Source organism: Rhinoraja longicauda, chromosome 11 (assembly GCF_053455715.1).
Source record: "Rhinoraja longicauda isolate Sanriku21f chromosome 11, sRhiLon1.1, whole genome shotgun sequence".
NCBI lineage: Eukaryota > Metazoa > Chordata > Chondrichthyes > Rajiformes > Arhynchobatidae > Rhinoraja > Rhinoraja longicauda.
The window spans coordinates 42587404-42609943 of record NC_135963.1 but is presented as its reverse complement, the minus strand read 5'-3'; the positions used below and the strand labels follow the sequence as shown (position 1 = coordinate 42609943).

General features: G+C 47.6%; 1 protein-coding gene across 1 annotated transcript in view; it reads left to right on the top strand.

Moving 5' to 3' along the window:
• The first annotated feature begins 426 nt into the window (after window positions 1–426).
• LOC144597837 (putative voltage-dependent R-type calcium channel subunit alpha-1E) overlaps window positions 427–22540 on the top strand; it is a 411899-nt gene continuing 389785 nt past the window's right edge. Inside the window, exon 1 of the mRNA XM_078407483.1 lies at window positions 427–521. The gene's annotated coding sequence lies outside the window, so the exon portion shown is untranslated. The remainder of the gene's footprint in view (window positions 522–22540) is intronic.

The window sequence follows — 22540 nt, the reverse complement described above, 5'->3', positions numbered from 1 at the left end:
CTCTGAGCAACTTTGGCTTACCTGTCGAACTCAGATATCTCTGCTTCCAACTCTTGCTGACTCCCTTGTAAAACAGCGTGGCAAATGTTGTTATGTTAAGGTGCAAGATGAATGTTGCTGTTTTGTCTGCATGTCTATGTGAGGTTTAGTATGTTACAAGTATGTGTTTGGGATTGAGTGTGTGTGCAGACATGAGTGTGGAAGCGCATATCTGTGTCTCGCTGTGTTTGTGTATATGTGATCCTATGTGTCGGTATGCACACCTGTGTCTACGTGTGCATATGTGTGCACGTGTGAGTGAGAGAGGGAAGAGGCAAGGGAGCTGCGGTGAACTTGATGTGAGATGTGTGTGGAGATGCTGGAGCTATTGTTCACTGCCCCCTCTGGCACTGTTCTGCTAGTGACTGAGCAAGTCCCTCACTCATTCTTACAATCTCTGTCACTCTCTCTCTCTCTACCTCTTCAAGGAAGCTTACTTTTCAGAGCTCTCGGAGCTGACACATGAAGCACAAACAGCTCAGGTAAGTGCCTGTTGCATTTTATACCTTGGGACTGTGTAAGTGAGTAGCCAGGATTCACTTTGCCAGCTGGTTTTCTCACACACATCGGCAGAAGCCTTCGCACAAAGGCGATCTTTGAGGCTATGAAGCCTGCTGCCTGCTCCTGCCATAGTCTGTTTGCTGCTGACAAACATTCAATGAGCACATTCAACTGAAAAGAACGCTTCACTGATTCAGTCATTTCTTTCCGAACATTCAACAGGCTGCCAGCCTTTGAAGGCATGTTTTGGCTCGTGTCTGACTGAATTATACGCTAATGAATAAATTGCCAGACTCATCCTTCTGAGTGGGACTTGCACTGGGTCTGTTCAGATCAAATTCACCATCAGGTGTGTGAGAGAGCAAGTGGCAAAGATCTGGGTGTGTTTGCACAAGAGGGAAAGCTCAGGGTAGGCATCCAACTTTGGGATGAGTAGCTGTTGCCAAATATCAGCCCTGCTGAAATAAAACAAAGGTCTTTGTAGCAGCTTGGGCAGCAGCCAGAGAGACAATGACCACTCTCTCTCTCTCTCTCTCTTTCTCTCTCTGGGATCTGTAGCTACCTTTTGATGCCGTGCACACCAATTCTTGCTGGGATACTGTTCTACGCTGATCTGTGCACTGGGATAGATTTCTGGACACCGATTCTCACACAAGTAGTTCCATAGACATGGACTCTCACTGGGATCCGGTTCAACACTGACTAAACCCTCACATTTCCTCAGATGCACAGAAAATGGAGAGGATGTTTCCACTAGTGGGAGAGTCTAGGACCAGAGGGCATAGTCTCAGAATAAAAGGACGTACCTTCAGAAAGGAGATGGAGAAATTTCTGTCGCCAGAGGATGGTGAATCTGTGGAATTCATTGCCACAGATGGCTGAGGAGACAAAGTGATTGGGTATTTTTAGACAGATATTGACAGATTCTAGATTAATAAGGGTGTCAAGGGTTAGTGGGGATAAGGCAGGAGAATGGGGTTGAGAGGGAAAGATAGATCAGCCATGATTAAATGGCAGAGTAGACTTGGTGGGTCCGAATGGCCTAATTCTGCTCCTCTAACTTATGAACTTATGACGATATTCACAAGAGTACAGATGTCACTAACACTAGCAATCCCTGGGTTACTGGTGTACAAATTCAACAGACACCCTAGCTCACTGGGCACGGGTTCCAATAGCACTAGGGAGTGTGCTACTGTTGCAGTGATACTGACCACACTGGGGCTCAGGACTCAAGACACACACACTCCATTTATACCACGCTGCCTCGGCAAGGCCAGCAGCATAATTAAGGGTGTCGTAGCCCGGCCACTCCCTCTTCTCCTCTCTTCCATCGGGCAAGAGGTACAATCGTGTGTGAAAATGTGCACCTGCAGATCCAGGGACAATTTCTTCCTTATCAGACGACTGAATTATCCCATCATCAACTAGAGAGCAGACCTGAACTGTTAATGGTGGAGTAATGGGTAGTGAAGGAGTTAGTGGTGGGCTTTAGGAGGAGAGGAACACCTCTGTCCCCTGTCTCCATCAAGGGTGAGGATGTGTAGTTTACCAGGGAGTATAAATACCTTGGAGTGTACCTGGACAGTAAACTGGACTGGTCCAGGAACGCTGAGGCCTGTACAAGAAGGGACAGAGCCGGCTGTACTTTTTGGGCAGGCTCCGCTCCTTCAACGTCTGCAGTGAGATGCTGCAGACGTTCTACCGATGGGTGGTACCAGTGCCATCTTTTCTTTGCTGTCGTGTGCTGGGGCAGCAGGGTGAAGGCCGCGGACGCCATTAGGATTAACAAACTCATCAGGAAGGCTGGCTCCGTCCTGGGGGTGGAGTTGTGTAGGAAAATAACCGCAGATGCTGGTACAAATCGAAGGTATAGCAAAATGCTGGAGTAACTCAGCGGGTCAGGCAGCATCTAGGAGAGAAGGAATGGGTGACGTTTGGGGTCGAGACCCTTCAGTCTGAAGAAGGATCTAGACCTGAAACGTCACCCATTCCTTCTCTCCAGATTTGCTGCCTGACCCGCTGAGTTACTCCAGCATTTTGTGATACCTGGCGGTGGAGTTGGATTCATGGGAGGTGATCTTGGAGACGAGGATGCTGCTCAAACTGCAGAGTATCTTGGACAATACAGCTCACCCCCTCCCTGCCACACTGGTCAACCTGAGGAGTACCTTCAACAACAGACTGGTTCCACCAAGATGCAGCAACGAACGTCACAGGAGATCCTTCTTCCCTGTGGCTATCAAACTGTACAACACCTCCCCCTTCTGTGGTGGGGTAGACTGAGACTGACTCCCCCCTCCTTCCCCCCTCCTCCCCCCCCCCCCCCTCCCCAATCTTTGCACATCCCCAATCCTTTCCACTCGTCACTTTAATTTCATGTTTCATGTATTTTGTGTTTTTTGACTGTTGGTAGATCAATTTCCCTCCTGGGATAAATAAAGCTCTATCATATCGTATCGTATCGTATTGAACTATCTACCTCATTGGAGATCTTCAGACTATCTTTGACTGGACTTTATCTTGCACTAAACGTTATTCACGTTATTCCCTTTATCATATATCTGTACACTGTAGATGGCTCCAATGTAATCATGTATTGTCTTTCCTCTGACTGGTTAGCACACAAAAAGAACTTGTCACGTGTACCAAGGTACATGTGACAATAGACTAAACTGAAACATAAACTCAAACACATACACACGGACTTCACTGGAGCTCAGGACCCAAGCACATGACCCCTCAGAAGGATAAAAAACAAAGCATCCTGCATATACTCAGCAGGACAGGCAGCAGCTGTGGAGGGAGGGTGAATGTCAATGTTTCAGCTCTGAGAAAAGTTAGAAATCAAACCTGTTTTAAGTTTCAGAGGGAGAGGAGAACAAAGGGAATGTCCGTGGCAGGGTAGAGTCCAGAGACTGATAGAAGTTGTGTTGGTGGCAGCTGAGGGAGGCTGGTGAAGCCTTGTCCATCACTGCTGCTTGGTGTTGAGGGAGATACACAAGTTACGAGGAGACAGGAATATAAAGTGTTGTGTGAACTGCCCTTCATGGATATCGTAAATAGAAGAGAGTACCTTTGAAGAGAGTAAACCTGAGTTAATATTACAGGTGAAAAACTTCCAGCAGATCTGGCAAGATTGGCACAAACTGGAAAGGCTGGTTATCTTAAATTGCTGAAGTGATCATTGTCCTGAGAGCTGTGACAATCCTGTCAGAAGATGAGGTGCTGCTCCTTGAGCTGAGATTGGGCTTTGTAACAACGGTGGAGGACTCATTCCTTGAGATGCAGGTTCCACAGCCGTTCAACACATCCATGTATCCATTACACTCATGATGATATTGGTCCTTCTTCCTGCTTGTGTACAGACTCAAAGATTTCATCACTTTTGCTGCCAATTTCCACTGGTCCTCGTTTTGACATGATCCATATCTGACTCTCCTTCCCCCTCGATAGACACAAAAGGCTGGAGTAACTCAATAGATCAGGCAGCATTTCTGGAGAAAAGGAATAGGTGACGTTTCGGGTCGAGACCCTTCTTCAGATCCTTCAGATGCTGCCTGACACGTTGAGTTACTCCAACTTTTTGTGTCTATTTTTGGTTTAAACCATCATCCGCAGTTTCCTCCTGCACATTTTGTCTCCTTCTCCCTCTCTTGATATCTTCTTTCTTTCTCAGGGGAAAAGATCAATGCAAGCCCACCAACTCCCACCACTATTTTGACGACATGTCCTTCCACCCTACCTCCTGGAAGCACCATACTCCACTCTCTGGTTTTCCATTTCCATTGCACCTGTTCTGGTAATGAAAATCTCTACACTAATGTTTTTTTTCTTAACTGTGGTTATCTCTCTATCATAGTTGCCAATAATCATAACTGTACCTGTCCCATTTCCCTCTAACTATCCCCTGCCAGCTAGAGCAAGGTAGAGTTCCCCTTGTCCTCACCTCACACCCACCAGCTTCCACTTTCAACAGATCCCCTCTATAACCTTTGCCATCTCCAGAGAAATGCCACCAGGAGATATGTCTTCCCCTCCTCTTCCCTTTCAGATTCCTGAAGGGAACAGTCCCTTAGCAACTCCTGTGTCCATGCTTCCTGGGATGGGCATGTGGGTTGACACGGACGAGTTGGGCCGAAGGGCCTGTTTCCATGCTGTATGACTCTTTGACTGTGTGATACTTCCATTTCCACCAACCACTCCCCTGCCCACTTTCCCCTCACACCTACAGTAGATACACCTCCACATTTATTTCCTCCCATCTCACCGCCTGGAAACCTGAACAGTCCTTCTAGGCGAGGCAGTAATTCGCACGCACTTCTTCCAACCTATTGTACTGCATTTGCTCTTTGTGCTGTGGTGAAACCATGGACAAACCAAAGGCAAACTGTGCTCTGTAAGACTTTGGTTAGGTTGCATTGAGAGTGTTGCATGCAGTTCTGGTCGCCCCATTACAAGACAGATGTGGAGACTTTGGAGAGGCTGAAGGGGAGGTTTTCCAGATGCTGCCTGGTTTAGATGGTTTCAGCTACAGAGGTTGGATAGACTTGAAGTGTATGAAATTATGAGAGGCATAGATAGATAGGCAGTCAGGACCCTTTTCCCAGGGTGTAAATGTCCAACACATTTACTACATAGCATAGCTATAAGATGAGAGGGGGGATTTTAATGGAGAAGTGCGGGGCAAGTTCTTTACACAGTGAAGGAGGGGGAGAGGCCTGGAACACATTGCCAGGGGTGGTGGTAGAGGCATATATAATAGTGGCATTTTCGAAACTTTTAGATAGCCTCATAGAAGTGCAGGGAATGGAAGGATATGGATCATGTACAGACAGCTAAGATCTGTGTAACTTGCCAACATGTTTGGTACAATCATTGTGGGCCGAAGGGCCCGTTCCTGTGCTGTACTGTTCTATGTTCTACATAGTGTGTGGTGTGTGCCTGAATATGCCATGTGTTTCATGTGTTCGGGGCATGTGGTTTCTGTTAAGTTGCTACCGACACCCATATGAAACATGCCTTGATGAAACTGCATTTCGTGCTTATCTGATGAAGAAACATTGTGGGCCATGCAAATCGAAGCAGCATTTCACATCACTTTATTCGTTGCAGCTGTGCTATTTAAAGGTTCTATTGAGCCATGTTTCATTTGCTGCGAGGTCACCGGGTGAAAGTAACAACACAGCATCAAAGCAAAACAGAAATCCACTGTCCAAGTTGCTCCCAGGTTTTTGGGGGAATTCAAAGGAAGGAAGGAGCAATCTGGCTGAGTCTGTGGCATCTGTTTGCAACGTGACTGAGAGAAGCTCGCACCTTGCAGACTGTACACAGCGTGGAAAAAAACGCCTGTCAGATGACAAGGTTCGAGAATCTCACTCAGCAAAGCTTGAGACGTCCGTGGCTGCAGAGTAGATCAGACGTACCAGCCTTCATCACCAAGGCAGCAGGAGGTGCACTCAGAAAAGTACAGAATTATGCAAAAATTAATTACTCATTTGAAACACTGTATTAACCTCGGTTCAAAATAACTGAGTATTTTGAGTTTCTGCAGCAACACCAGGCATTTCACAACAAACCTCCAGCAGGCCAGCCTTTCCCTGCCTCAGCTCCTGTGAGCACTATAATCACTATTCTCATAATTTCATAAATTACAGGACCAGAATTAAGCCATTCAGCCCATCAAGTCTACTCCGCCATTCAAACATGGCTGATCTATCTTTCCCTCTCAACCCCAATCTCCTGCTTTCTCCCCATAGCCCCTGACACCCGTACTACTGATTGAGAATGATCAGCCAAGATCACATTGAATGGCGGTGCTGGCTCGAAGGGCCGAATGGCCTCTTCCTGCACCTATTGTCTATTGTCTATAATCAAGAATCGGTCAATCTCCGATTCAGATGATCACATTTCTGATCCTATCCTGGTCCATAAATCCTGCCATGGATTGGTCCTATCTGCCTCCCTTCCCGTGCCACCTCTCCCTACCTTCCCCACACTTGGACTCTTTGACATCCAGGGCAACATCGCCCCAACCGCCTGCCTCCACATCACCTCCACCCCTGGCTGCTTCACGCATCCACTCCCTCAGCCACACTTTGCTCTCAGACCTGTTCCCTAAACACCGGCTCTCTCAGTTAGCTCTTCGTTTTCAGTCTCAAAATGTGCCACTTTAGAGCTACATTTTCAATCAACCTGACTAACACAGAAATAGGTGGAAGGGCATGGTTATTGTGACCCTGCAGTGGGATACAGATTGACTGAATGAATGGTTAAAATCTACACAAACGCAGTTCAACTTGGGAAAATGTGAGTTCATGCATCTCGATAAGAGGAATGAAAAGATGGATTATCATTTGAATGGAGAGTGAAGTTGAGAACGATACAGGTGTTCTTGTGCATGAATCACCAAAAAGTTAGCATGCAGGTCCAACAGGTAGTGAAGCCAAGGGCAGTTTTGCCTTTATTACAAAAGGTATGGAGTTTAAAAATATAGATGTTGTGTCACAATTGTACAGGGTGTTGGTGAGGCCACACCTGGAACATTGCACACAGTTTTGGCCACATTACGTAATAAAGGCTAGAGTAGCAGTGGAGGAAATCCAAAGCAGATTGAGGGCAGGCCGCTTGGAACTGTAATCTTTGGAGTTTTGGAAGAATTGGGGATGATCTTATTGAGAGATATAAGAGGCCGAGGGGACTTGACAGGGTAGACCTCAGGATGTTTTCGCAAGTGGGAGAATCACAAATGAGGAAACACAGCGACAGGTTAAGGAGCATTTAAAAAGGGAAATTCCTTCTCCCTTGAGGGATGTGGAAGCCAAATTGTTAGAAGTATTTAAGCTGAAGGTCGTTAAATTTTTGAGGCTGTAAGACACTGGCCAATGTAGATCAGCCACGATCCTATTGAAAAAAAGGACACAAAGTGCTGGAGCAACTCAACGGGTTAGGCAGCATCTCTGGACAACATGAATTGAATGTCAGGCCAGGCTTGAGGGGTCAGATGGGCCACTCCTGCTTCTTTTTTCTGGTGTTCTTTTGTGTAGAGACAACTTGCTCCAATTATGTACAACCCTGGAATAGTGTGCATTGCTCAGTGTCATTGCCTCAGGAAGGGTAGGAGTGCAGTAAATGTTCATCAGACAGATTCCTGGGTGGCAAGGTTGTCTTACAAGGGGTGATTAAGCAGAATGGGTCATTATCCCCTTCAGTTCAGAGTAATGAGTGATGATCTTATTAAAGTAAGGATGCAGAAAAGGTCCACAAGTTCTCTTTGGATGATAATCAGCACTGTGCATTATTCAGAATGGAACAAGGAAGCGGAGGTGCTAGAACTAGACTATTTCTGGTGGAGAACAAACTCATTACACCTGAACAACTGGGGCCAATGTGCTTCTGGGAAGATTCATTCATGCAGCTGAGGAGGGATTTAAGTACCCCCTGAACATGCTATTCAAGGAGGAATAAAGGACAAATCAGTGGGAGTATTACTGCTGGAGAAAGAAACAGTATTTAATAGAAGCAGATGAAGATGCACAAAGGCAGTTTTCAAATATACGTACAAAGTGTGGTGAGTAAGGCTGGTGGGCAGAATGCACAAACATTCAAAAGTGTTTATGTAATGTAGTTGTAATAACTGTTACACGGCTCAGAAATGGATAGCAACCGGGCACTTAATATTCCAGATGCAAAGGATTGTAAAAAGGTAGGGGTGGGAATAAGGAGTCAGGTATTAATTAAGGAAAATGTTACAGAGCTGGTGTGTGATTGTGTTCTTGAGAGGTCAAGTGCAACATCCAATTGAAAGTCACAGCACCAGAGACCCAGGTTCGACCTTGACTACCAGTGCTGTCTGTACAGAGTTTGTACATTCTCCCTGTGACCACATGGGGTTTTTTCCGGGTGCTCCGCTTTCCTCTCACACTCCAAAGACGTGCGGGTTTGTAGGTTGATTGGCTTTGGTAAAATTGTAAATTGTCCCTAGTGTGTAGGATAGTGCTAGTGTACGGGGTGACCGCTTGTCGGCATGGACTCGGTGGGCCAAAGGGCCTGTTTTCACACTGAATCTCTCAATTCTAAAATTGGGAAACTGGAAAGGATCTATCACATCACTGGGGATCATCAAGTACTGAGTGGGAACTGGTAAAGCAAACCTGGTGGCAAATGTGGATAAAATGTGTGAGACTTCAGTTCAATTGATTGAGATCAATTTTAAGCCAAGAGTAAAGAACGAGATGCTGCCCGAAAGGTTGTCCAGGAGACCTTCCTTGATCAGAATGTGGAGGCCCGTTGCAGAAGACAGGACTGTGTCTGTTGCTGAGGCGTGAGCTGGGCTTGTAAGTGTGAGTACACTTGGGGAGCAGTGATCATCACAGAGGTACAGGGTAGTATGAAACACAACCTTTGGAAACTGGAGGAAGGCTCACTTCAATTGCTTTGGGAAGCAATCTGATCAGATTCAAACAGAACCAAATATTGGGAGGTGACAGAATACAAAATGTGAAGAAAATTGGGTGACCTTCACGGAGATTTGTTTTAGATACGGTGGCACAGTGGAGCAGTGGTAGAGCTGCAGCCTCACAGCGGCAGAGATCCTGACTACGTGTGCTGTCTGTACAGAGTTTGCATATTCTCCCTGTGACTGCGTGGGTTTTCCCTGGGTGCTCTGGTTTCCTCCCACACTCCAAAGACGTGCCGGTTTGCAGGTTAATTGTCCCTCTGTAAATTATACCTAGTGTGTAGGATAGTGCTAGTGTACAGGTTGGTCGCTGGTCGACATGGACACAGTGGGCCGAAGGGCCTGTTTCCGTGCCGATTCTCTGAGGTCTAAAGTCAAAAGGATATGTGTGTGGCCACAGAGATTAAAGGTATATGAAGCAAGCCAGGGTTCCCCGAATGGGAAGGAAGGAGATATTGATTGATTGATTGATTGATTGATTGATTGATTGATTGATTGAAAGACATAGCATGGCCCATAAAGTCCACGCTGAACATTGATCACCCATTCATTCTAGTTCTATGTTATCCCACTTTAGCATCAACTCCCTACACATTAGGTGCAAGTTACAGAGGCTAATTAACCTACAAATTGACATCTATTTGGGACGTGAGAGGAAAACAGCACCTAGAGGAAACCCACACGGTCACAGGGAGAAGGTGCAAACATCACAAAGACAGCACCTGAGGTCAGGCTCAAACCCAGGTCTCTGGCACCTTCTCTACCAGCTGCATCACGGCACTGCCCCGACACATGATGAGTTTTGTTGAATAACTCGTGAAAAGGTGGCTAAATTTGAAAAACAGAGATGGAAAGTGAAAAGGAATAGAGAAGATCTTACAAAAGGATGGCAATTAACATAAAAAACAGCCCTGAGAGTTCAGTGGAAGGTTTTCGATTGAGTGAAAGATGCGACATAGAAATAGGCCTTAGGTCCACTGAGCTCACACCAACTATCGATCGCCCATTCACACCAGTTCTACGTTATCCCACCTTCTGTATGATGCGATGAATATTATAATACTATATTATATTGTTATTTTTATTATATTAGTATCTGATCCATATTAGAGGTTTAGCTGAAGCACTGAATACATGTTAGCATTTACCAAGCAAGAGGATAGTGTCAGAATTAAAACAGTGGAGATATAGAAATGTGAACAAGTCACCTGGATGAGATCTGATACATCACAGGTTAAGTGAGAGATATGGAGTGGAAGTTGTGGGAGATCTTGATAATCTTCCAATCCTCCCTAGATACACAACAGGTTCAGGAGGATTGCAAAATGGCATTGCAAAATGTTGAAAAAGTGGTGTTAAGACAGACCAGGAAACCACAAGCTTGTCAGTTCAAGATCAACAATGGAGAAGCCTTCAAAAACAGAGACAAGCAATGAAAATATCTGGAGGTTTGAGTTAAAGGAGGGCCGGTGGGGCTTTGGGAAAGGCCAAACATGTTTGGCCAACCTGACCGACCTTTCAAATGATGCAGGGAGAGGACTGATGAAAGCAGTGCAGTGGATGCATTCACAATGTTCACAGATCAATAAACCCAGAGGATTTGAGCACAAGAATAGAGCTGCCTTGCTCCAATTATTTAAGGTCATGATGAGATTGCAGCTTGAATATTCAGTCAAATGGTTGTCTAGTGAAAAATTAAATATTAGGCCCTTGATCATGCAGTTTTTCAAAAACTTTAAATAGACAATAGACAATAGGTGCAGGAGGATGCCATTCGGCCCTTCGAGCCAGCATCGCCATTCAATGTGATCATGGCTGATCATTCTCAATGAGTACCCCGTTCCTGCCTTCTCCCCATACCCCCTGACTCTGCTATCCTTAAGAGCTCTATCTAGCTCTCTCTTGAATGCATTCAGAGAATTGGCCTCCACTGCCTTCTGAGGCAGAGAATTCCACAGATTCACAACTCTCTGACTGAAAAAGTTTTTCCTCATCTCAGTTCTAAATGGCCTAACCCTTATTCTTAAACTGTGGCCCCTTGTTCTGGACTCCCCCAACATTGGGAACATGTTTCCTGCCTCTAACGTGTCCAACCCCTTAATAATCTTATACGTTTCGATAAGATCCCCTCTCATCCTTCTAAATTCATGTGTATACAAGCCTAGTCGCTCCAGTCTTTCAACATATGACAGTCCCACCATTCCGGGAATTAACCTAGTAAACCTATGCTGCACGTCCTCAATAGCAAGAATATCCTTCCTCAAATTTGGAGACCAAAACTGCACACAGTACTCCAGGTGCGGTCTCACTAGGGCCCTGTACAACTCTTTGCTGTTGGACCTCTTTGCTCCTATACTCAACTCCCCTTGTTATGAAGGCCAACATTCCACTGGCTTTCTTCACTGCCTGCTGTACCTGCATGCTTCCTTTCAGTGACTGATGCACTCTGGTTTATTCCCGATAAACGTTAAGTACCTCTCAAGCTGCACTGCGTCTCACACACACACTGCGCAATCACACGCCTGCTTTCCGGTGCACAACCTGGTTATTAGAAGGGTTTGATCCCTGGCCCGAGACCTCCAGAGGCAGCAGAGGCACAGAGGACAAGGAGCATCCCACGGAATGGCAGGAGGTGATGGTGGAGCCTACTCTGATTGCCATCCCAGGGCCCATACCATCCCTTGAGCACCTCAAGTACCCCACCCCCCGGGACTCACGCCAAGGCAGGGAGCAAAAACCGTGCAATGTTAGCCTCCTCGGCATCATGTAGCTTTCGATCCATCCATCCGAGGCACTGTGTGTTTGAATACAACCCTTTTCAATTTCTGTAGACATCCTCTTAGAACTTTTCTAAGTACAGCACAAGAACAGATCCTTCGGCCCATGATCCCTGTGCCAACCATGATGCCAATTAAAACTAATCTATACATGATCTCTATCCCTCATATAACTTACTTGATCATGTGCCTGTCTAAATGGCTTTTAAACGTTGCTAACGTATCTGCTTCCCCCACTTACCCCGGCAGTATGTTCCGGGCATCTTACATTTACAATGTAAAAAAACCTGCCTTGCAATTCTTCTTCAAACTCCATGTCCCAGCTACACTAGTCCCACCTGCCTGCGCTTGGTCCACATCCCTCCAAACGTCCTATCCATGTACCTGTCTAAATGTTTTTTAAACGTTGGGATAGTCCCGGCCTCAACTACCTCCTCTGGCAGCTTGTTCCATACACCCACAACCCTTTGTGTAAAAATGTTACCCCTCAGATTCCTATTAGGCAGGAAATGGTTTTGGGTAGACTGATGGGACTGAAGGCTGATAAATCCCCAGGGCCTGATGGTCTGCATCCCAGAGTACTTAAGGAGGTGGCTCTAGAAATAGTGGAAGCATTGGAGATCATTTTTCAATGTTCTATAGATTCAGGATCAGTTCCTGTGGATTGGAGGATAGCAAATGTTATCCCACTTTTTAAGAAAGGAGGGAGAGAGAAAACGGGTAATTATAGACCAGTTAGTCTGACATCAGTGGTGGGGAAGATGCTGGAGTCAATTATAAAAGACGAAATTGCTGAGCATTTGGATAGCAGTAACGGGATCATTCCGAGTCAGCATGGATTTACGAAGGGGAAATCATGCTTGACAAATCTACTGGAATTTTTTGAGGATGTAACTAGGAAAATTGACAAGGGAGAGTCAGTGGATGTGGTGTACCTCGACTTTCAGAAAGCCTTCGACAAGGTCCCACATAGGAGATTAGTGGGCAAAATTAGGGCACATGGTATTGGGGGTAGGGTACTGACATGGATAGAAAATTGGTTGACAGACAGAAAGCAAAGAGTGGGGATAAATGGGTCCCTTTCGGAATGGCAGGCAGTGACCAGTGGGGTACCGCAAGGTTCGGTGCTGGGACCCCAGCTATTTACGATATACATTAATGACTTAGACGAAGGGATTAAAAGTACCATTAGCAAATTTGCAGATGATACTAAGTTGGGGGGTAGTGTGAATTGTGAGGAAGATGCAATAAGGCTGCAGGGTGACTTGGACAGGTTGTGTGAGTGGGCGGATACATGGCAGATGCAGTTTAATGTAGATAAGTGTGAGGTTATTCACTTTGGAAGTAAGAATAGAAAGGCAGATTATTATCTGAATGGTGTCAAGTTAGGAGGAGGGGGAGTTCAACGAGATCTGGGTGTCCTAGTGCATCAGTCAATGAAAGGAAGCATGCAGGTACAGCAGGCAGTGAAGAAAGCCAATGGAATGTTGGCCTTCGTAACAAGAGGAGTTGAGTATAGGAGCAAAGAGGTCCTTCTACAGTTGTACCGGGCCCTGGTGAGACCGCACCTGGAGTACTGTGTGCAGTTTTGGTCTCCAAATTTGAGGAAGGATATTCTTGCTATGGAGGGCGTGCAGCGTAGGTTCACTAGGTTAATTCCCGGAATGGCGGGACTGTCGTATGTTGAAAGGCTGGAGCGATTGGGCTTGTATACACTGGAATTTAGAAGGATGAGGGGGGATCTTATTGAAACATATAAGATAATTAGGGGATTGGACACATTAGAGGCAGATAACATGTTCCCAATGTTGGGGGAGTCCAGAACAAGGGGCCACAGTTTAAGAATAAGGGGTAGGCCATTTAGAACGGAGATGAAGAAGAACTTTTTCAGTCAGAGGGTGGTGAAGGTGTGGAATTCTCTGCCTCAGAAGGCAGTGGAGGCCAGTTCGTTGGATGCTTTCAAGAGAGAGCTGGATAGAGCTCTTAAGGATAGCGGAGTGAGGGGGTATGGGGAGAAGGCAGGAACGGGGTACTGATTGAGAGTGATCAGCCATGATCGCATTGAATGGCGGTGCTGGCTCGAAGGGCTGAATGGCCTACTCCTGCACCTATTGTCTATTGTCTATTGTCTATAAATCTTTTCTCCTTCACCTTGAACCAATATCCTCTGGTCCTCGATCCCCCTACTCTGGGAAAAGACTCTGTGCATCTACCCGATCTATTCCTCTCATGATTTTGTACACCTCTATAAGATCCCCTCATCCTCCTGCACTCCAAGGAATAGAGACCCAGCCTACCCAACCTCTCCCTATAGCTCACACCATCTAGTCCTGGCAACATCCTCGTAAATCTTCTCTGAACCCTTTCAAGCTTGACAATATCTTTCCTTTAACATGGTGCCCAGAACTGTACACAATACTCTAAATGCAGTTTCATCAACATCTTATACAACTGCAACATGACCTCCCAACTTCTAGACTCAAGAGGCAACCAAAGCTGCCCCAGGAAACCCACACAGTGGAAGACAGTGCGTGCAAGCTCTAGGCAGACAGAAACCAAGGTCAGGATTAATCAGAGATCACTGGAGCTATGAGGTACTTCGCATGCAGCAATCTGTGTTCTAGTTCAGTCTAGTTCGACTGCCTTAACAAGTGGACGTGAACAGCAGACAATAAAGTGATGTTTTGTGCACTATCATGGGTGACGTTCTTAAGCATCTTATTCTCACAAGCACTCTGAACCAAAACTTGTCACTGCATAATCTCTGGATGAGCAATTGGTCAAGCATATCAGTCATGGGGATGTACCAAAGGGAAGCTGCAGAACCATTGTTGATCTGCAGTGGTTCACCGCTCCTCAACAATGTGCCTTTGTTACTACAGCAAATGTCTTAGTGAATAAGATGCCGGCTGCCTCGCAGCTCCAGAGATCTGAGTTCCATTGCGGAGTGTTTGTAGATGCAGCCCAGACCATCACACGATCCAACCTCCCTTCAATTGGGTCCATCTACACCTCACGCACCCTCGGCAAGGTCACCAGCATAATCAAGGACGAGTCTCAACTTGGTCACTTCCTCTTCTCCCCTCTCCCATCAGGCAAGAGGTACAGAAGTGTGTGAACACACACCTCCAGATTCATGGACAGTTTCTTCCCAGCGTTTATGAGGCAACTAAACCATCCTATCAAAAACTAGGCAGCAGTCCTGACGTACTATCATTGGAGACCCTCGGACTTTGCTGGATTTTATCTTGTACTAAACATTATTCCCTTTGTCATGTATCTGTATGCTGTGGATGGCTCGATTGTAATCATTTACAGTCTTTCCGCTGTTTAGCACTCAACAAAAGCTTTTCACTGTACCTCGGTACACATGCAATAAACTAAACTAAACTGTTGTGACCCCAGCTGCTGTCCATGTGGAGTTTGCACATTCTACCCAGCACTGTTGGAGGGCTTGGATCGGAACATTACCTCAGTTTCCCTCTCTGCAGATGCTGCCTGACCTGCTGAGGTTTATCAGCATTTTCTTTAGTTGATGTCAAATTTCCAGCAGTGTTGGAGGTCTCGGACCTGAATATTGTGGTTTGATTTTATGTGCCGATAAGTCCTGACCCCACAGATGCTGCTTGTGCTTGAACTTGAACTCCTCGAGCAGTTTATTTTTTGTTTTGCTTCCAGGGTAGTTGGCTGTTTTACATTACCCCGGGTGTAGGTAAATGGCAAAAATAACCGAGGGGGAGTTGATAGGAATGAGAGAGAACAAGTTGCAGAGCTACAAAGGAAATAATGGGTGGGGAACGGGATTGAAAAGCTGTTTCCCTGGGAGCTGGCAATTGTGAATGTCATTATGAAAAGACTGCTTTACGTTTGACCTGCGATAATGGATCATGCTGCCTTGTGTCCATCAACGACAGAATGCTGCTAATTGTGTCACGGAAATGCTTTCAAGAATATTGATGAGCAGATCAGAACCAATCCTTTCTCCGATGTGCTCCCATGCTGGGGAGAATGCACTGCAACACATACAGAATAAGCGACTACCTCTGTGCAGGGTAAACTGGGGCTGCACTCCCACTGATGCTGGTGCCACCACAATGCGATCCCTTTGCATTTTAACCTGCGTGCCTGCATCTAGGTGAAGCAGCATGTTAACATTATTTTCCTTCTACACAGAGGAGCCTGCCAGGTGAATGATGTTAAGCATTATGTTGACTGACAAATAATCACAGCAAGCCCGTATCTATGTTGCCACCAAGGTGGTATTCATACATTGAATATAGGCTGAAGATGATACACACAGTTGTAGAAATGCTGTCCCACTCTCCCGAGCCAGTGCCAGTGAAACCAAATGCCAGCCGTCTGCAATGATAAAATATTTAGTGAACATAAATGCGTGACAACTGAAATCAGCGCAAATTACAGAGTTAACAGAGTTAACAATTATAATTGTTAACCATTCACAACTACAATTATAATTGTTAACCATTCATTTCCCTAATGTGACAGCGTTCCATGTTGTTTTGCTGGACCTCTTGCCTCTGAGCAACACTCCCTGCTGAGGTTTAGGTTTATTATTGTCGCCTGTACTAAGGAAGAGTGAAAGGCTTTGTTTTGCATGCTATCTGAACAGATCAGGTATACGATACATTAATACAATCAAGCCAAACTCAAGCATAATAGAGCGAAGGACAAGGTACAGGGTGCAGAATATATTGTAGTCCTCAGTATTTCAGTAGATCAGTTCCATACACAAAGTCCAATGTGCACAATGGGGGTAGAGGTGAATCAGACAGTACACAAGCTTATGGAAGTACCGTTCAGAAGCCTGATAACAGAAGGGAAGAAAATGTTCCCGAGTCTGGTGATGCATGTTTTCAAACTTCTGTACCTTCAGCCAGACGGGAGGAGGGAGAAGAAGGAATGACTGGGGTGGGACGGCACACATAGTGTGAATGCTGGCTCAGGAGGTAATGAGGCTGGTGAATGGAATATTTAATGCAAAAGGAATGGATAGAAAAATACTGAATTCTTGCACAACTCTACAAGGCATTAATGATTCCACAGTGAGTAGTGGCTACACTTTTAGTTTCCTTATTTTCTGCTGGATCTGCTCACATTGGAGACAGTCATAGATCCGTACAACACAGAACCAGGGCCTTCATCCCATCACGTCTCTGCCCATCTACGCTTACCCCATTTATCTGCGTGAGGACTATATCCCCTGTGCCTTGCCTATTTAAGTGTCCACCTAAATACCTCTTAAGTGCAGCAATTGTACCAGATTCCACCACTTCCTCTGGTCGCACATTCCAAATATCAACCACTCTCTATGTAAAAAAAAACGTACCCCTCAAATCTCCTTTAAAACTCTTTCCTCTCACCTTAAAACTTGTGTTTCTGATGGCCCAGCCATAGGAAAAGGATTTTAGCTATCTAACCTGGTCAAACATTTCATAATCTAATATATTTCCATCAGGTCACCCTTCGGCTTCTTTCACTTCTGGGAAAATAAGCCCAGCCTATCCAATCTCTCCCCATAACTAATGCCCTCCAATCCAGGCAACATCCTGGTGAATGTCCGCTGCACTCACTCCAGCACAACCACAGCCTCCCCATAGGAGGGCGACCAGGATTACACACAATACTTCAACTATGCCTCAGCCAGTGTTTTGTAAAATTGCAGCTGTGTAAAACTTTAGTTAGGCTGCGCTTGAAGCACTGTGTGCGGTTCTGGACACTGCATTACAGGAAGGCTGTGGAGGCTTTACAGAGGCGCAGAAGAGATTCAATAGAACGATGCCTGTATTGGAGACTACAATGAGAGATTGGATGAACATAGATTGTTTCCTCTTGAGTGCCGAAATGGTAGACCAGCTGGAAATTTGTGAAATTATGACTCTAGCTACTAATAATGGGGAGACGGTGTATTCTGTCTCTATTCCCTGTGATGATAGGGAGTATCTTTGCAAATGTTAAGCTGATGGTAGTTTCAACCTCTGCCTTCCCATTTAAGTGGCACGTGTGAGACCATGGATTCCTTCCTCTGCATCAGATTTATGAATCTCCCTTTACTTGCATTGTGTGTTAGCAGCATCTGTTCACATTGGAAAGCCCCAAATCAGTCCCTGCTGACAGTAATTACTAGTTATTTAGGCACCAGTTCTAAATGACCATCCAATTAACATTAATTACCACTGGGATACAGCTTGTTTACTATTGACAAAGCTCCAAACGATAGTGTAAATTAAACGCAAAACTGAGTTAAATTCCACAGAGATTGCTTGAAAGCACTCAATCACTGATCAAGTGGTTGGCCTTGACACAGGGGTAAACTCCCCTTCTCTCTCCCCACCTGCTAATTCTATCCAGAGATACAGGAAACTGCAGATGCTGGAATCTTGAGCTAACTGAATTTGACGGGTCAGGCAGCATCTGCGAAGGGAAATAAACGGACCATGTTTCGGGTCAGGAACCTTCTTCAGACTCGGGATGCTGTATGAAAAGCAGAGTGCTGCGGGAACTCAGCTAGCAAGCAGCACATGTGAAGGGAAATGGACGGGTGGTTTTTTCAGCTCAGGATTCAGGGTTACGACCTGAAACTCCACCTGTGTAGCGACCATAGAGAATGGTCCAGGTCGTCGAACCCTCGGATTGGCCAGCGAGGTCACGTGGGAACGCGACCATGAGGATTGGTCCAGCAAACGACATCGCTGATTGGCCAGCGATGTCAGGTGCGCGTTTGGCGCCCGATTTAGCCAGTTCGGCGAAGTCTTCAAGGAAGACAGTAAGTTTATATTGGTTGTCCTGTAACTTGTTGTTTTGATTCTGTATTCGTGTATTGCGGCTGCAATAAACTTCGTCTACAACTAGCAAGTTTCGGACTCGCCATATTGGTGACCCCGAACGTGATCTGGACGATCACCAACTGAGCAGGAACCCGACGCCTCGTTGACGATGACCGAGCAGGGCACACCGGAGTCAAGCGCGGCAGGCGTTCATCTTCCGTTATTTTGGACGTACGCACCGCAAGCTTGGTTTATCCACGCCGAGGCTCAATTCCACATAAAGAAGGTGTCGGACGATTCCACGAAGTACTTCTACCTCGTCAGCGCTCTATCGCCGGACACAACCAAGCGCATGATGCGGTTTATCATAAATTCACCTGCGGAAGACAAATACGAAACCATGAAGAAGGCATTACTGCGAACCTTCGGGTTAAATAAGCATGGTGGTGCGGCAAAACTTCTGCACCTACCGGAGCTTGGAGACCAACTGCCTTCCGTCCGCATGGCTGAAATGATGGTGCTAGCCGGTGAGCATACGGATTGCCCGATGTTTGAACAGGCATTCCGCGAGAAACTTCCCGAGGATGTCCGACTGCTGCTTACGGATTGTTCTTTTAAGGACCCCGAAGCATATGCAGCGAAAGCGGACGCGCTCATAGCGGGAAAAAACAAGGCAAGTGATTCCATCAACAAAGTCTCGACATCGGTGACCACGCCACAGCGACGGAAAGATGGCGCCACGTCTCCCGCCAATTCCCCGAAAGCCCGCCAAAAAGATCCGCACAAGCGCGGCTGGTGCTATTATCACCTACGATGGGGTAACGAATCCCGCAACTGTCGTTTGCCTTGTACCTTCGCGGGAAATGCCTCGGCCGATCGTACATAGGGGCAGTTACGATTGGCCAGAACCGGCGCCTCTATGTCCATGATCGATTCACGGACACAGAATTTTTGGTAGACACCGGAGCCATCGTCAGCATAGTGCCGCCGACCGACCTCGAAACCAGATCGGGTAAGACAGGTCCCACCCTCATCGCGGTTAACGGCAGCCCAATTCGCACTTTCGGCACACGGAAGATGTCCCTTGCTTTAGGCCTCCGCACGTACGAATGGCCATTCATCATAGCCGACGTCAAACAAGCGATCCTGGGCGCAGATTTTCTCTGGGCTTTTTCACTGGTTCCTGATGTCCGCGGTAACGACCTCCGACCCGCTGCTGAAGACGAGCACGTCGCTCCGGCAATCGCCTCCTCGCCCAGCCCTACTGTCCAGGCCGTCGTCGCGGCCCCCGACTCGTATGCTGCGATTCTGGCAGAGTTCCCAGAGCTGCTCGTCCAACGTTTTGACGCACCTTCAGCTAAGCACGGTGTGGTCCATCACATCCGCACTGAAGGCCCTCCCGTTTTCGCTCGGGCCAGGAGACTACCGCCAGACAAACTGGTGGTGGCACGGGCGGAGTTCAGGAAGATGGAGGAAATGGGAATTGTTCGTCAGTCTGACAGCCCGTGGGCCTCGCCGTTACACATGGTCTCCAAGGCATCTGGGGGGTGGAGGCCATGTGGCGATTATCGGCGTCTCAATGCTGTCACCACGGCTGATCGCTACCCCATACCGCACCTACAGGACTTTTCATCTGGACTGGAAGGAGCGGTGGTGTTTTCCAAAATCGATTTGGTGCGAGGATACCATCAGATTCCGGTGCGACCGGAGGACATACAAAAAACTGCAACTATTACTCCGTTCGGGTTGTTTGAATGGTTGCGTATGCCTTTCGGTTTAAAGAACGCGGCACAGGCTTTCCAGCGACTGATGGACCGCGTGGGCAGGGGTTTACCCTTTGTGTTTATTTATTTAGACGACATCCTGGTAGCCAGCCCCTCAGTGCAAGAACACCAGGCCCATTTGCGGACCGTGTTCCAGCGGCTCCAAGACCACGGGCTCATTATTCAACCCTCCAAATGTCAATTCGGCCTGCCTGCTCTCGATTTTCTAGGTCACAGAATTACCCCTGCCGGCGCTGTCCCTTTGCCAGAGAAGGTGGAGGCTATCCGGGCTTTCCCCAGGCCTACCACAGTAAAAGGGCTGCAGGAGTTCGTAGGCATGGTTAATTTCTACCATAGATTCGTTCCGGCAGCGGCGCGAGTCCTGCGCCCACTTTTCCAATGCCTTGCAGGTAATCCGGTAGAGTTGTTGTGGTCCCCGACCGCAGAGTCGGCTTTTAAGGCAGCCTTGGCAGACGCCACCATGCTGGTCCATCCGAGCCCCTCCGCCCCCACGGCCCTGACGGTTGACGCCTCTGACGTGGCGGTGGGCGGGGTTCTGGAGCAGCAGGTTGGTGGCCGTTGGCAGCCTTTAGCGTTTTTCAGCCGGCAACTAAATTCGGCCGAGCTGAAATATAGCGCATTTGACCGAGAGCTTCTAGCTCTCCATTTAGCTGTCCGTCATTTCAGGTATTTCCTCGAGGGCCGCCCATTTGTGGCATTTACGGACCACAAGCCATTAACATTTGCTTTTTTGAAATTGTCTGACCCATGGTCGGCCCGCCAGCAGCGGCACCTGACTGCTATCTCAGAATTTACCACAGATGTCCGTCATATCGCGGGTAAGCTGAATGCCGTTGCTGACGCCCTGTCTAGACCTGCTTTTCCCCCTATTTCGGCGGTGGACTGCGAAGTGGATCCCCAGGAGCTCGCGGAGGCACAGCTCCTGGCGGATACCGTTTCGACGTACCAGTCCACCACTTCGGGATTGAAGTTGGCCCAGGTAGCTTGTGGGTCGGAGGGCACGAAAGTCTGGTGCGATGTTTCTCTTCCTCGCCCCAGGCCGGTAGTACCGCCCTCCCTTCAGCGCCGGGTTTTCGATGCCATTCATGGGCTGGCACACCCGTCCATCCGCTCCACCTCTGCCTTGGTGGCAGCGAGGTTTGTCTGGCATGGCCTGCGGAAACAGGTAGCGGGATGGGCACGTTCCTGCGTGCCCTGTCAGACCGCTAAGGTCCAGCGCCACGTCCAGCCCCCCGTACAGGATTTCGAAGTCCCGGCTTTTCGTTTTTTCCACATCCACGTGGATTTGGTCGGGCCTTTGCCTTCCTCCCGGGACTACACCCACCTCCTCACGGTGGTGGATCGGTTCACCCAGTGGCCAGAGGCTTTCCCATTGTGTGATATCTCGTCAGCGTCTTGTGCTAGGACTTTGGCCCTTCACTGGGTAGCTCGTTTCGGGGTCCCGGCAGTTATTACAACTGACAGAGGACCACAGTTCACTTCGTCCCTCTGGGCCGCGCTGGCGGAACTGTACGGGTCCAAATTACAACCCACAACTGCATATCACCCCCAGGCAAATGGACTCGTAGAAAGGTTCCACCGCCAACTTAAGGCGTCCCTCTGTGCAAGGCTTGAAGGCCCAGACTGGGTAGACCAACTCCCTTGGGTTCTGTTGGGCATCCGGACGGCTCCTAAGCCAGATCTCGGTGCGTCGTCCGCAGAGCTGGTATATGGCTCGACCCTTCGAGTACCTGGAGATCTGTTTCCGGACACTTCAGCCCTGCTCCCTACAGTCCCATCAGCGTTAGCAGCTCTCCGGGAACGGGTGGGCTCCCTGGCTCCAGTGCCGACTTCACGTCATGGGTGTCCCATGGTACATGAACCGTCTTCCCTGAAGGACTGTGAGTTTGTTTTTTTGCGTAAAGATGCCCATCGCGCCCCGTTGCAGAGGGTCTATCAAGGGCCGTTTCGGGTATTACGTAAGGGAACGGCTACTTTCACCTTAGACATGGGCGGCAAGAGTGAACTCGTCTCGGTGTCCCGGCTCAAACCTACCCATTTGGACCCAGATCAACCAGTCCTGGTCGGTCAAACCCCTAGAAGAGGCCGACCTCCGTTAGTTCCGCCCAGTCCACAAACCCCCATTCCGACAGTTCCTCCGGGACCTCCAGTTTCGGCAGTTCCCCTAGGACCCCCCGTTTCGGCAGTTCCTCCAGG